The following is a 15,376-nucleotide window of genomic DNA, read 5'->3' as shown; positions in this document are numbered from 1 at the left end:
TTATCATTTAGCTACAAAACAGCAGGTCAGCAATTGGAAGCAGTTAATACCATAATTTATCTGGAAGTACGCATTAGGAGTGATTTAAATTTTACGGAGTTGATAGATAAACTCCAGTGGAAGACTCTGCAGGAGAGACGCTCAGTAGCTCGGTACGGGCTTTTGTTAAAGTTTCGAGAACATACCTTCACCGAAGAGTCAAGCATTATATTGCTCCCTCCTACTTATATCTCGCGAAGAGACCATGAGGATAAAATCAGAGAGATTAGAGCCCACACAGAAGCATACCGACAATCCTTCTTTCCACCAACAATACGAGACTGAAATAGAAGGTAGGACCGATAGAGGTACTCAGGGTACCCTCCGCCACACACCGTCAGGTGGCTTGCGGAGTATGGATGTAGATGTAGATGTAGATGTAGATGTAGATGTAGATGTAGATGTAGATGTACCTGCAATTTTCGGAGGATTCTTGCTATTTTAAACGAAGTGTTGCCAACGAAAGAATCCGTAGAAATACGACTGGCGGAAAATCTGCTAAACCGTGACAGCGGCTACCAGCTGGACGGTGCACGGAATCCCATCATCTCCACGATTTGCTCAAATCGAAGACGACAGAGTGCGTCGACGGCCGTGGCAAACAGCAACGCAGGAGTTCCGCTATTCCACCAGCGAGGGCGCTGCCCGCGGGCAGTGTGGCCCAAGTATCAAGTTTTGGACGCGTGTGCAGAAGCTACAGTACGCTGTATATTGCGGAACGGAGGACGTTTTCGCCAGTCTGCGACGGCTCACCTGAAGATGACTGGCAGGCGCCCGGTTGAAATATCGTGCGAAGTATTGAACGATGACCGGCTGCAAGCCCGAAATTTGTTTGAACATCCAAACTTGGTTACAAACATATGTTAACCTTCAACCAGTGAATAACCCCAATAAAGAATTACCAATCAATAAAACGTAGATAAAGGACTGCTTTACAAGAATGCTTAAATTAACTAAAATCATGAAAGCTAAGTTACAAATTTTATGTTAAGCTTCAACAGGTGAATAACCCCAATAAAGAATTCTCATTTAAATAAAACATAGGTAGGAAAATGCCTTACCGAAATGCTTGACTTGTGTAAAATCATGAAAAGCCGAGTTAAAAGTTTTCTCACGAACTACTTAGGAATTCACAGCAAATAAACAAGTTTGGTGTGCTTAACCAGAAGGTAACTGCCAAGTCGAAGCGACGGAAGCCACTCAGAGCGGACGACCGTCCCACCGCCGGTCACCACACGACATGCGTCACGGCCCAGTGGCCACCGTGCTAAAACAGGCTGGCGTTTCGGTAAGCGGCCGACAGCAACACAGGAGTAACACTGACTCAACGTCCCCTGAAGCGGGAGCAGGCACAGCTGAGTAGCGGCCATACAACCGCGAGCAAACAAATCCCTCGCCGCCCGTAGTAAAGCTAGCAGCAAATTGAGACGCGTACAGCACGTGTGACGTGACGTACTTCGCACGAGCCGACTGGCCACGCTCTGCGCTGACAGAACCGAAGCGCGCGCAACCTGTTATCTTCCTCAAACGATTTTACAGAAACTATTCACTGAAAATATTTGATTTTTGCCTGACTTGTAGCGTTATATGTCAGCTTCGCGGCGAAGAGCCCGTCACCTCGCTAATGACCATTCTTACTCTGATGTATACATTTTAGTAAGACACTACGAAAAACTCAAAAAGTTTGCAACGAAAATTAGGGGTCGCTATGCTTTTGCGTTTGGTGCGTATTACACCATATGTTGCTGCATATGAAATTTATCTAACACGCTGAATTTTTGTTTAGACTTGGGAGGAGATCTCTCTCTGCCTCCGATCTCGAGAAAATGGATCCCATGTATCGCGCTCACTTCCGATCTCACGCCCGCGAGAATGAAATACTCGCAACATCTCTCGTATCTCCTAAACCGCTCGAGACATCGAAACCAAAGTTTGGCGAATGACAGCACACAAGGAGGAGAGTGTTTTGTCAAATATTAAACAAACGGAACTTTCTTATCTATGGCGATATATCACTACTTATACTTCTTTTTTCTATTTATTTCACTCCAGTGACTAATTTTTTAAGAGTTATCGTCAGCTAGCGAAACAAGTGCTTCCTAGTATGAAAATAAACATAACATTTCTTCTTTTATGTTACTTGAAACCGATAGTATGAGATTTTTCGTGAGCTATTGAGCTCTGTGATTCCCAATTGCTTGTTCAATGAGGCCCTCCGTTTCGGAATTCTGTCTCAATAACTGCTGTGAGATGAGTTTGGCAAATAACACTGTGACAAAGGAAGTACAATTCAACTAGTCACCAAGAGAAATGTGGCCTTTACTCATGAATGGTGATGCTTCTTCGAATGAGAAAAGGTTAACAACTCACACAAAAACAGATTGGCAATTCTGTTGGAATTTTGGTGGAATCCCCGTAACCCATCGTATTTTTAACACTGAGCGACTGGAATGTAAATTTACCAAAGGATTTTATTCCTTCTCTTGATCTGAGCAGTATTAAAATAATGACGAGCGTTCCTTCAGGCGGAATGATAGATAGGCACATGCCAGATACTGTTTACTCACCTAGGGCTTGCCAAACTGACAATGCGTGATCGCGCATATGCCATATGCTCACATCCGAACTCCGCATTTGAGTATTGCCCATACGATAAATTTTACCTTACTGTGTACTAAATTTTATTGCCTTTGGTAGTGTCTCGTTTTTTGCCATTTAAACGCTCCAGCTTTCTTCGTTAGTATGTTTTACTTTTCTCTTATTTATATCTGAATAGTTTTGTTTTGTTTTTCTTCTGTCAAGAAAAATGCATACTTCAGTAACTGATGAGCCATTGGCCGCTGGAATTGCATCATACGCCTCCGCGATGTTTTCAGGTCGGAAGAAGGGACAGAGGGTACTGAAAAAGGAAGCAAGGAATATTGTAAAATCATGTGATTAAGAATCAAGGTAGGAAAGTAAAACAAGGTTATCTTCTCGCTGCCTAGTATGCTGGCGTATCTGTACGATCTGTTACAAAAATTTAGAAAGGGATAATCTCCACAGGTGTGATCCCTTTGTGCTCCTGGTAAAATGCGCCCACGATCTGAAGTATAGAAGTCTCTCTGTGATTACTCTGACATGGATGTAATAATGTAATACGACACACTGTACTCCATGCATGTGAACATCACATTTCCACTGCAAACTAGAAACAGTAGAAAAGCAGTCACAAATAACGATGTTTTAATTGATTCGCCGTGATGAGAAAAAGCATTTCAATTGTTGCATGGACATTATCAGCATTAATAAACTAATTATACAACAAGAGGCTACACAAATGAAGAAAATGGTCGGTGTTATTACGAAAGTAGGAATATCCTAAAAGAGTGTTATGATTAGATATAATTAATTTGTTGAAATGTGCTGCTAACAAAGGCAGATCTACTTTCATGACAATGTTTTTCGAACTCCGTCTCACAAGGCACACATGGCTAGCTTGTGCATTCCTGTGCGCGCATTATCCTTCGCTGCTGACAATACACTGACCATTGTGTTGTGCGACAGATCAGTTGCTTACTTTTCTCAATAACAACTACTTTATTCGCGATCACGCATTGTCAGTTTGGCAAGCCCTAGGTGAGTAAACAGTATCTGGCATGTGCCTATCATTCCGCCTGAAGGAACGCTCGTCATTATTTTAATACTGCTCAGATCAAGAGAAGGAATAAAATCCTTTGATAAGTACTGATATATCGCCACAGATAAGAAAGTTTCGTGTGTTTAATAATTGGCAAAACAGTCTCCTCCTTGTGTGCTATCATTCGCCAAACTTTCGTTTCGATGTCTCGAGCGGTTTAGGAGATACGAGAGATGTTGCGAGTATTTCATTCTCGCGGGCGTGAGATCGGAAGTGAGCGCGCTACATGGGATCCATTTTCTCGAGATCGGAGGCAGATAGAGACCTCCTCCCAAGTCTAAACAAAAATTCAGCGTGTTAGCTAAATTTCATACGCAGCAACATATGGTGTCATACGCACCAAACGCAAAATGATAGCGACCCCTAATTTTCGTTGCAAACTTTTTGAGTTTTGCGTAGTGTCTTACTAAAATGTGTACATCACAATAAGAATGGTCATTAGCGAGGTGATCAGGACTTCGTCACCAAGCTGACTTATAACGATACAAGTAAGGCAAAACTCATATATTTTGAGTGAATAGTTTCTGTAAAATCGTTTGAGAAAGATAACAGGTTGCGCGCGCTTCGGTTCTGTCAGCGCAGAGCGTAGTACGGTGTAGGCATCGCAATATGCGCTGCAGCCGTGCGGCACGTGCGTGTCGTGCTGTAGTGTCGTGTCACGTCACACGTGCTGTACGCTTCTCAATTTGCGCCTAGCCCATACAACCGCGAGCAAACAAATCCCACACCGCCCGTACTAACGCGAGAAATGTAAGCGAGCGACAAAGAGGCCACGCGCAAAGCAGCAACTTTGCCTACCCATCGACCACAGAATCCGCCCTGTCTCCTCGTCTATGGTGATACAATTTATAGCACACAAGAAACGATTTAATAATGGCATTAGTTCAACGCAAGATCAGTTAACAGTTGGGTCGAGTAAAGATTTACCCACGGATTTACCTTCAAACCAACTTCCGGACCAGAGGCGGAAATTAGTAAACTTGGCATAAGTTTTCACAAGACCGATAAACAAGAAATCAAATTGAACAGTAGCCGAAAAACAGTCACGATACGCAAGCCCTTCAAGACCTTGCTATCTTACAGTTATCATTAACGGCGAGACATACACAAATGAATGACGAGAAATTCACCATTTAAAGCAAAAACACGCCACAAAGGTTAAATTAATTAATTTCCAGACGAGCCAGTCACTGAAAGCTCAGTTCCACAAGATTAGAACTAACCTCAGTCGGGAGCAATACATTTGTGTGCTTGATAACTAGGTTGCCCAAACAGGGCTCCAAAACAACAGGTCACACGTCAGCTGTCTTGTTCTCGGGTACTAGGCACCACCGGACTAAGACAATCGCGACGAGAAAAAAAAAATCTCTGAAATTACAGCTGCCTGCAGCAAAACAAGTGAGTCATGGTGCACGAACGTAAATCGCAAGCCACTGTTCCAGCCTGGAGAGTAACCTGTTCAGTGCACATACGGACAGAACAACACACGGGGGCATAAAGGGAGCAGCAGATGCGCACCGAGCAAACTGTACGGCGCCAAAATACGACCACAAACCGGAGACCTGCTCCCGGAGCTGGTGTCTGCTCGCCGGACTGCCGCAGCTCTCTGTCCCCCGGAAAGCGATGCTGACTGCCGCCTCGCTCGACGCTCCCTTCTCGGCCGTGCACGACTCTTCTCTCGTCGCCTCAGAGTGCCGCCGCAATGTCCGTTCTCCCCTGCTGTGCGCCTCAGACTCTCCTTACTCGCACTCACTCCCCCGTTAGGACCCGCTCCGACACGAGGCGCTCGCGATCGCACATAGTGCCAGTCAACCAGAGGAATCATCGATAGCGTCTTGCGCCCGAGAGCCGCGACACGGCTCACTCCCCACTCGGAGTAAACCTCCGGATGTGTCTCAGTTCAGCGAGGGAGTCCGTACATGATGCTATAAAGGGCGTTCAGCATAACCGGCCACGTTTTCCCACCCGAGTGTAGTGGTTAATAAAAAAGAAAAAGGGAAGAAAAGAAAAGGTTCAAAATGTGCAAACAAATGGTGAATAAAAACTGGGTTTTAAAATCGTTAGTGACCGTGGAATAGGGAAAGAATGAAATGCAAATCGGACTTCGAGTTACAGAAAAGTTATCGGACTTCGTGATTCGGAAAATCTATTGTTGGGATGGTCCTTGTGGCGTTTCTGAGCAAAAGTCAAACCAATATCTACTACAAAAATTATTTGAAAAGAACAGAGAATAACAAAATGTGATTAACAGGGGGAAATGGCGTAGATAAGAGTTCTTCCTTTACCATGTTAACATGTCTTCTTTCGTGCGGCGTCCAGGTCATCGAAAATCTCCTACTTCCTTTCTGCATGAAATGTAGTAGCTGCCGGCCGCGGTTGTCTCGCGGTTCTAGGCGCGCAGTCTGGAACCGTGCGACTGCTACGGTCGCAGGTTCGAATCCTGCCTCGGGCATGTATGTGTGTGATGTCCTTAGGTTATTTAGTTTTAAGTAGTTCTAAGTTCTAGGGGACTAATGACCACAGCAGTTGAGTCCCATAGTGCTCAGAGCCATTTGAACCATTTTTTTGTAATAGCTGCTCCAAAATCTTGCAATCGTCCAGGAATCACTAATTTATACAAATGAAAATCATCTTGACACTGAATGCAATTTATTTTACGTTGCTACTTCCGTCCTCCGAATTTCATAACAACTTCCACACATGTCTACACATTAATAAGTTTTTTCGTCTTAATCAGATCAAGACTAGCTAATAAGTTTTTGACGTCTGCATTAAGCTTCCGCTCTTGAGACAAAAAAAGGATAGAAAACAAAAAAAAAGTTACAATTTTAGTATTTTCTCTGCCGTCGAGCGCTCATACCGCTGCGATGGTATAATTTATATCTGAGAGAACGAGTGTAGCGCGGCGAAATTCAAAGTCCCGCTACAAGAGTTTTGCGATAATGACACCAGTCCGCTGTTGAACCGATTCGGTGAGCGGCCGCACAGGAATGAGTCCTCTGTGTTATGTGGAGATGCTCTGTAGTTGAATGCCGGACATTTGCCACACCGGACATTTGCCACGCCGGACATTCGCCACGCCGGACATTTGCCACACCAGACATTTGCCACACCAGACATTTGCCACGCCGGACATTTGCCACACCGGACATTGCCACACCGGACATTTGCCACGCCGGACATTTGCCACGCCGAACATTTGCCACGCTGGACATTTGCCACACTTGCCCCTTCGCCAGGTAGCGATCTCTCAGGTAAGGGACGCCCTTCCTCGTACTTCTTCTGTTCGCTTTCAAACAGCCGTATCCTCATCTTATTCGATACGACCAACACCTTATTCTTGACAAATTGACCAAATACAGAGCTTCTTTTACGAAATTGAAATATTTATAATTTTTGGGAAACGAAAGCAATACCGACGATAAAGTCATTATGTAATTAGTTCTGCCAAGTATATATATAGGGTGTTACAAAAAGGTACGGCCAAACTTTCAGGAAACATTCCTCACACACAAATAAAGAAAAGATGTTATGTGGACATGTGTCCGGAAACGCTTAATTTCCATGTTAGAGCTCATTTTAGTTTCGTCAGTATGTACTGTACTTCCTCGATTCAACGCCAGTTGACCCAACTGAAGGAAGGTAAAGTTGACTTCTGTGCTTGTGTTGACATGCGACTCATTGCTCTACAGTACTAGCATTAAGCACATCAGTACGTAGCATCGACACGTTAGTGTTCATCACGAACGTGGTTTTGCAGTCAGCGCAATGTTTACAAATGCGGAGTTGGCAGATGCCCATTTGATGTATGGATTAGCACAGGGCAACAGCCATGGCGCGGTACGTTTGTATCGAGACAGATTTCCAGAACGAAGGTGTCCCGGCAGGAAGACGTTCGAAGCAATTGATCGGCGTCTTAGGGAGCACGGAACATTGCAGCCTATGACTCGTGACTGAGGAAGACCTAGAACGACGAGGACACCTGCAATTGACGAGGCAATTCTTCGAGCAGTAAGAGAAGTTGCTGCTGTACAAGGTAACGTTGACCACGTCACTGTATGGAGTGTGCTACGGGAGAACCAGTTGTTTCCGTACCGTTTAGAGCGTGTGCAGGCACTATCAGCAGCTGATTGGCCTCCACGGATGCACTTCTGCGAATGGTTCGTCCAACAATGTGTCAATCCTCATTTCAGTGCAAATGTTCTCTTTAAGGATGAGGCTTCATTACGACCTGATCAAATAGTTAATTTTCACAGTCGACATGTGTGGGCTGACGAGAATCCGCACGCAATTGTGCAATCGCGTCATCGACACAGATATTCTGTGAACTTTTGGGCAGGCATTGTTGGTGATGCCTTGATTGGGTCCCATGTTCTTCCACCTACGCTCAATGGAGCACGTTATCATGATTTCATACGAGATACTCTGCCTGTGCTGCTAGAACATGTGCCTTTACAAGTACGACACAACATGTGGTTCATGCACGATGGAGCTCCCGCAAATTTCAGTGGAAGTGTTCGTACGTTTCTCAACAACAGATTCTGTGAACGACGGATAGGTAGAGGCGGACCAATTCCGTGGCCTCCACGCTCTCCTGACCTCAACCCTCTTGACTTTCATTTATGGGGGCATTTGAAAGCTCTTGTCTATGCAACCCCAGTTCCAATGTAGAGACTCTCCGTGCTCGCAGGTTCGAATCCTGCCTCGGGCATGGATGTGTGTGATGTCCTTAGGTTAGTCAGGTTTAAGTAGTTCTAAGTTCTAGGGGACTAATGACCACAGCAGTTGAGTCCCATAGTGCTCAGAGCCATTTGAACCATCTCCGTGCTCGTATTGTAGGCGGCTGTGATACAATACGCCATTCTCCAGGGCTGCATCAGCGCATCAGGGATTCCGTGCGACGGAGGATGGATGCGTGTGTCCTCGCTAACGGAGGACGTTTTGAACATTTCCTGCAACAAAGTGTTTGAAGTCACGCTGGTACGTTCTGTTGCTGTGTGTTTCCATCCCATGATTAATGTGATGAGAAGAGAAGTAATAAAATGAGCTCTAACATGGAAAGTAAGCGTTTCCGGACACATGTCCACATAACATATTTTCTTTCTTTGTGTGTGACGAATGTTTCCTGAAAGTTTGGCCGTACCTTTTTGTAACACCCTGTATATATAAAATGGTTCAAATGGCTCTGAGCACGATGGGACTTAACTTCTGTAGTCACGAGTCCCCTAGAACCTAGAACTAATTAAACCTAACTAATCTAAGGACATCACATACACCCATGCCCTAGGCAGGATTCGAACCTGCCACCGTAGCGGTCTTGCAGTTCCAGACTGCAGCGCCGGCTCCTGTGTATATATAGATCCCTCTGTCTGTACGGTAGCTTCCTTTCATGCTTACTGATTGCTATAGAAACAGTGTAGTGTAACGATGTAAGTTTTGTATAAATGAAATTCTTTTGACATATGACCATGTGCAGACTCCGTCAGCTACGTCAGTTACAAAACACTTCAAAATTATTTAAATTCTGTTTAAAGTTGTCTCTGAATGGTTCCTGAACGAAACTGCAATTAAAATATCATCATTTGAGCCATATGCGCAGAATTACGTTACTCAGTCCAATTGGTTTGCGCAAACTTTTTTTAATTTAGATGTCGTTTGTTTCTTCTCAGAAATTATATTAATGCAAGTTATCTGCTTTAATAAATATTGAAACCACATTGAATAAACTTTTAAGACTCAAACTCGCGATGAACGTTGTCAAAAATTAATAATCTTGTCAAATACATCAGTAATACTTCTTCCTTAATATAATTCTTAATAAATAAATTCTCGGAACATGTATTTAAACTTTTGCAGTATACACTAGTTTATTATCTTCATATATACTACATATCGACGTGAACAAGAGCCTTGACAAGATAGGACTGAAGATTTAGAACACGATTAAACTTTATATGACGTCATTGTTGTAGAAACATTACAAATTCTTATTTTTTCAGTTTTTAGAAGCACGACGCAACAACTCGGTTTCAGGATCGTCTCTTGCCCTTTCGCTGTCGACCCGGGGCGTATAGTGGCCAGCAATTTTCTCTCTGGTCCCGGCAGTGAAGATGCTGTCTCCGTTCATTGCGCCGCCCTCTCCGTACATGAAACATAAAAATAAATACAAAACTGTAGATGATTCACAAACATTACAAATATTACAAAATACATAAACAAAACACTAAATTAAACTAATATTCACCTGCAAACTGGCTGACACTGGTGGATGGGTGACGCTTCAATTTCGCGTTCCACTACAACAGTCAATCGTCATGGGAGAAACATGAAAGGAACGATGTAACGAGAATTCGAATGTACACATTTCTTTCTGATCACTGCATTTGTGCCTACTTTAACTGCTACAACTGCATGCACAAAAGCCGGCCGCGGTGGTCTCGCGGTTAAGGCGCTCAGTCCGGAGCCGCGCGACTGCTTCGGTCGCAGGTTCGAATCCTGCCTCGGGCATGGATGTGTGTTATGTCCTTAGGTTAGTTAGGTGTAAGTAGTTCTAAGTTCTAGGGGACTGATGACCATAGATGTTAAGTCCCATAGTGCTCAGAGCCATTTGAATCATGCACAAAAGACAATAAGGAAAGAAGAAATGGGTATGTGAATGTGGGAAAAGAAGAACGACATACTCCATATTAATTTACTCTCTAAAATGCGACATCCCTTGCGGCGAAACATTAGTTAATAAAGTGTAGCGGGAGAATGTCCAAAACATGACTGAAAATGCGTTCACTAAATAGAGATAAGAACATCTATGACTGACATGTCATCTAAAGTCGACGTACAATTTTAATATGTTACAAATAAGGAAATGAAGTAATACAGAATGCTTTGCTTGCAACGTACGTTGTTGTTCTACATTGTTTAGCTCTGGTATTTACAGGGTCACGGAGAAAGCATCCTAGGTTTTGGAGGGAAAAACCGTAACTGTAATGCTCTGCACTACGGCAGAAACAAGAAGCACAATGTAAGGAAAAATAATGTAATGTGTGTTGGAGCTCACAAGCGACATTGAAGCAGATAGTTCCTGTGACTTAGTATAGGCAGAGGTTATATTCCACAGCCGGAATAAATTAATAACTGGCGCCTTCTACCAACCCCCGGTCTTAGACGAAACATGCAATTTTGTCATATGATGACATGATGGAGACTGTGGCTGTTGTTTCAAGACAAATGCTGGTGTTAGGACAGCAACCAGCCACAAATTTACTTTCAGTACCTTTATTCAAAGGCTACCGTTACCGGCTTCGAATCGTTGGTATTCATCCTCAGACGGTTTACATGCTTTCTTTATGACATGTGGTGTGTTTTTTTTTTTATAGATGATGAAAACAAACACTGGAAACCGACGTTTCACGACAATTAATCTATAAAAAAACACACCACATGTCATAAAGAAAGCATGTAAACCGTCTGAGGATGAATCACAACGATTCGAAACCAGTAACGGTAGCCTTTGAGTAAAGGAACTGAAAGTAAATTTGTGGCTAGTTGCTGTCCTAACACCATCAACATTAGATGAAACAGTTGCTGAACAGTTCAAAAAAACTTGAGTCTTGTCACAAGTAGGTACCCTACTCATACAATTATAGTTGGCAGTGACTTCAATCTACCTTCCGTATGTTGACAAAAATACGTTTTCAGACCCTATTGTCGACAGAAAAGGACTTCCGTAATTGTACTAAATGCTTTTTTTAAACATTATGTTTAACAATTAGTTCACGAGGCCATGGTTACGAAAACACACTTGACCTCTTAGCCACAAATAATTCTGAGCATCACAATGGATGCAGGGGTTAGTAAACACACAGTCGTTGGAGGATGACAAAACTTACTGTATATAATTGTAATTTTGTTTAAATAATTTTTTATAGAAATGTTAATATGTGCAAAGGTTCTGTTTTATTTAAAATGTTTGTTTGATGTTATGTAAACTGCTGACCTTCACTTAGGGTTATTGGTTATTTTATATGTAAAAGGTGGCTCGTTATATGATCTACCCATCTAATGCATTTACGGAGTTCTGTGTGAGAAAAAATGGACAGAACAACTAGTGAGAGGTAACGCATTGGTGCTACAACAAAGTGTTCACACAAGCTGACGGTACTGATAAGTCCGCCTTATATTTTCCACTTTATCTCATTCACTTGTAACGTAAAGCTTCAAACTATTACAAAAAAAAAAAAAAAAAAAAAAGAAGGTAAGTACGTACAATGGAAAACTCAACGGAAGTTTCAATAAATTGCGCATAAATTCAGGCAACACCATGGAAACAAGCACATACAATCTTTTGTTTTCACAGCAGCGCGCGAAAAACAATTTCAGTCTCTGACCGCCAGAGAGATCTATGTATTGCACAATAACATCTATGAAACAGTAGAGCAGAGTTACTGTTAAGGCCGGTCCACACGCAACGATCTGTCTGCGCAAAAGCCTGCGCACATCATATCTGCGCAGGCAGATCGTTGCGTGTGGACAGAAGATTTGCACCAACCTGAGGTATGTGCAAACCTGGGAGTTGGAGGTTTGAGCGAAACCTCTCAAATCTGTGGATTCAAACCACATCTGCGCAGACAAGTTGGAGCGTGTGGACAGGAGATCGCCGCAAATCTGGCGCGAAACAGCTGCTTGTTCAGTATAGTGTTTGTATTTGTGCGCACAGGACATTAAAATGGCTGATACTCTTCAGTGTTCTCGAGAGTTTGTAAGTGAGTTCATTGAAATATATAGAAACCACTCATGTTTGTGGAAGATTAAAAGTAAAGAATACAGTGACCCCAGACAAAAAGACAGCAGCATACAATGCTCTAATTGAAAAATTGCGGGCAGTTGACGCCTCGGCAAACAGAGAAACGGTAATAAAAAAATGCGTTGCGAACTGGCGAAATTATTTGCAGATGGATGTCGAAACTTAAAATTATCTCTTAAGGCTTGTAACCCCTCATATTATGAGAAAAAAATACTTGTATGAGAAGGTCAGTTTCTCCTCATAAATGGCTGGCGTAAGATTCCTAGCAACATGAAGGAGCTAGATGGATTTGGAATTTTCAACTGCAATATCGAAACAAGCGTTGAGTGAAATAATACCCAACAAATGTGAAGCTATTTACGCTGTCCTGAAGGATAAACACTGTGGGTTGCATGTTGCATCCTTCGAGGCTTACGTTGAAGGATTATTATTATTTTTTTTTTGCTTTTAATTTTCTTATTTCAGTTTTCTGGGCATGCTATGTAATTATTTTGGCTAACATCAGAATCCTCCCCCCATGAGGTCAGGAGAGCGTGGAGGCCACGGAATTGGTCCGCCTCTACCAATCCATCGGTCACCGAATCTGTTGTTGAGAAGCGTACGAACACTTCGACTGAAATCTGCAGGAGCTCCATCGTGCATGAACCACATGCTGTGTCGCACTTGTAAAGGCACATGTCCTAGCAGCACAGGTAGAGTATCCTGTATGAAATCATCATAACTGGCGGTGAATCAAGGAAGTAAAGTACATACTGACGAAACTAAAATGAGCTCTAACATGGAAATTAAGCGTTTCTGGACACATGTACACATAACGTCTTTTCTTTATTTGTGTGTGAGGAATGTTTCCTGAAAGTTCGTGTGTACCTTTTTCTAACACCCTGTATATTCCTACTGAAACTGCCTTTGTATGTTACTTTGTAATACTAAAAGAGATGCATTTTTTATGAGTAAAATTGCTGTACAGTACTTCTTTTTGGCAAATAAACATGTACAGTTCGATTATTCGAACAAACCAGTTTTCCGAACACCCATGTCCCTCAATCACTTCGGGTAATCGACGCTCTACTGTAATTCTGAACTGACCCCTTTCTTTCGTCCGCTGTGGTTCCGTTTTTGCTTAGATTACAGGACGATAGCAACATGAGATGTCAGCACTTGTTCAAGGTTCCTGTGCTAAGCAGAAGCAAACCACATGAACGCGTCCACAACAGAGGGGCGAATTTTCAGGTGCGAGAAATTCCAGTAGAATCGAGATGACCGCCTTACCTTTCTCTGGTGTCAGGACGGAGGAGAAGAGAGTGACGTCACGGGACTGCACTGGCGGCTAAAGGACCTTACACACGCACTAACCGACTGACAAATTGCTCGTGTGTAGGCGTTCTGACCTATCGGCCAGCGAACTTTCCAAGTCGGGCCAGACACTCCGGGATGATGATGGCATTGAAACAGAGGATGACACGCGTAAAGCTGAAATAATAAACACCATTTTCCAAAGCTGTTTCACAGAGGAAGACCGCACTGCAGTTCCTTCTCCAAATCCTCCCACAAACGAAAAAATGGCCGACATCGAAATAAGTGTCCGAGGAATTGAAAAGCAACTGGAATCACTCAACAGAGGAAAGTCCACTGGACGTGACGGGATACCAATTCGATTCTACACAGACTACGCGAAATAACTTGCCCCCCTTCTAACAGCCGTGTACCGCAAGTCTCTAGGGGAACGAAAGGTTCCAAATGATTGGAAAAGAGCACAGGTAGCTCCAGTCTTCAAGAGGGGTCGTCGAGCAGATGCGCAAAGCTATAGGCCTATATCTCTGGCGTCGATCTGTTGTAGAATTTTAGAACATGTTTTTTTGCTCGAGTATCATGTCGTTTTTGGAAACCCACAAACTACTCTGTAGGAATCAACATGGATTCCGGAAACCGTGATCGTGTGAGACCCAACTCGCTTTATTTGTTCATGAGACCCAAAAAATATTAGATACAGGCTCCCAGGTAGATGCCATTTTCCTCGACTTCCGGAAGGCGTTCGATGCAGTTCCGCACTGTCTCCTGATAAACAAAGTAAGAGCCCACGGAATATCAGACCAGCTGTGTGGCTGGATTGAAGAGTTTTTAGCAAACAGAACACAGCATGTTGTTCTCAATGGAGAGGCGTTAAAGTAACCTCTGGCGTGGCACAGGGGAGTGATATGGTACCATTGCTTTTCACAATATCTGTAAATGACCTAGTAGATAGTGTGGGAAGTTCCATGCGACTTTTACCGGATGATGCTGTAGTATACAGAGAAGTTGCAGCATTAGAAAATTGCAGCGAAATGCAGGAAGATCTGCAGCGGATAGGCACTTGGTGCAGGGAGTGGCAACTGACCCTTAACATAGACAAATGTAATGTGTTACGAATACATAGAAAGAAGGATCCTTTATTGTATGATTATATGATAGCGGAACAAACACTGGTAGCAGTTACTTCTGTAAAATATCTGGGAGTATGCGGAACGATTTGAAATGGAATGATCATATAAAATTAATTGTTGGTAAGGCGGGTACCAGGTTGAGGTTCATTGGGAGAGTCCTTAGAAAATGTAGTCCGTCAACAAAGGAGGTGGCTTACAAAACACTCGTTCGACCTATACTTGAGTATTGCACATCAGTGTGGGATCCGTACCAGGTCGGTTTGACGGAGGAGATAGAGAAGATCCAAAGAAGAGCGGCGCGTTTCGTCACAGGGTTATTTGCTAAGCGTGGTAGCGTTACGGAGATGTTTAGCAAACTCAAGTGGCAGACTCTGCAAGAGAGGCGCTCTGCATCGTGGTGTAGCTTGCTGTCCAGGTTTCGAGAGGGTGCGTTTGTGG

The sequence above is a fragment of the Schistocerca gregaria genome, chromosome 11 (genome assembly GCF_023897955.1).
Source record: "Schistocerca gregaria isolate iqSchGreg1 chromosome 11, iqSchGreg1.2, whole genome shotgun sequence".
Classification (NCBI taxonomy): domain Eukaryota; kingdom Metazoa; phylum Arthropoda; class Insecta; order Orthoptera; family Acrididae; genus Schistocerca; species Schistocerca gregaria.
The sequence above is the reverse complement of the archived record's forward strand: the minus strand, read 5'-3'. Positions refer to the sequence as shown.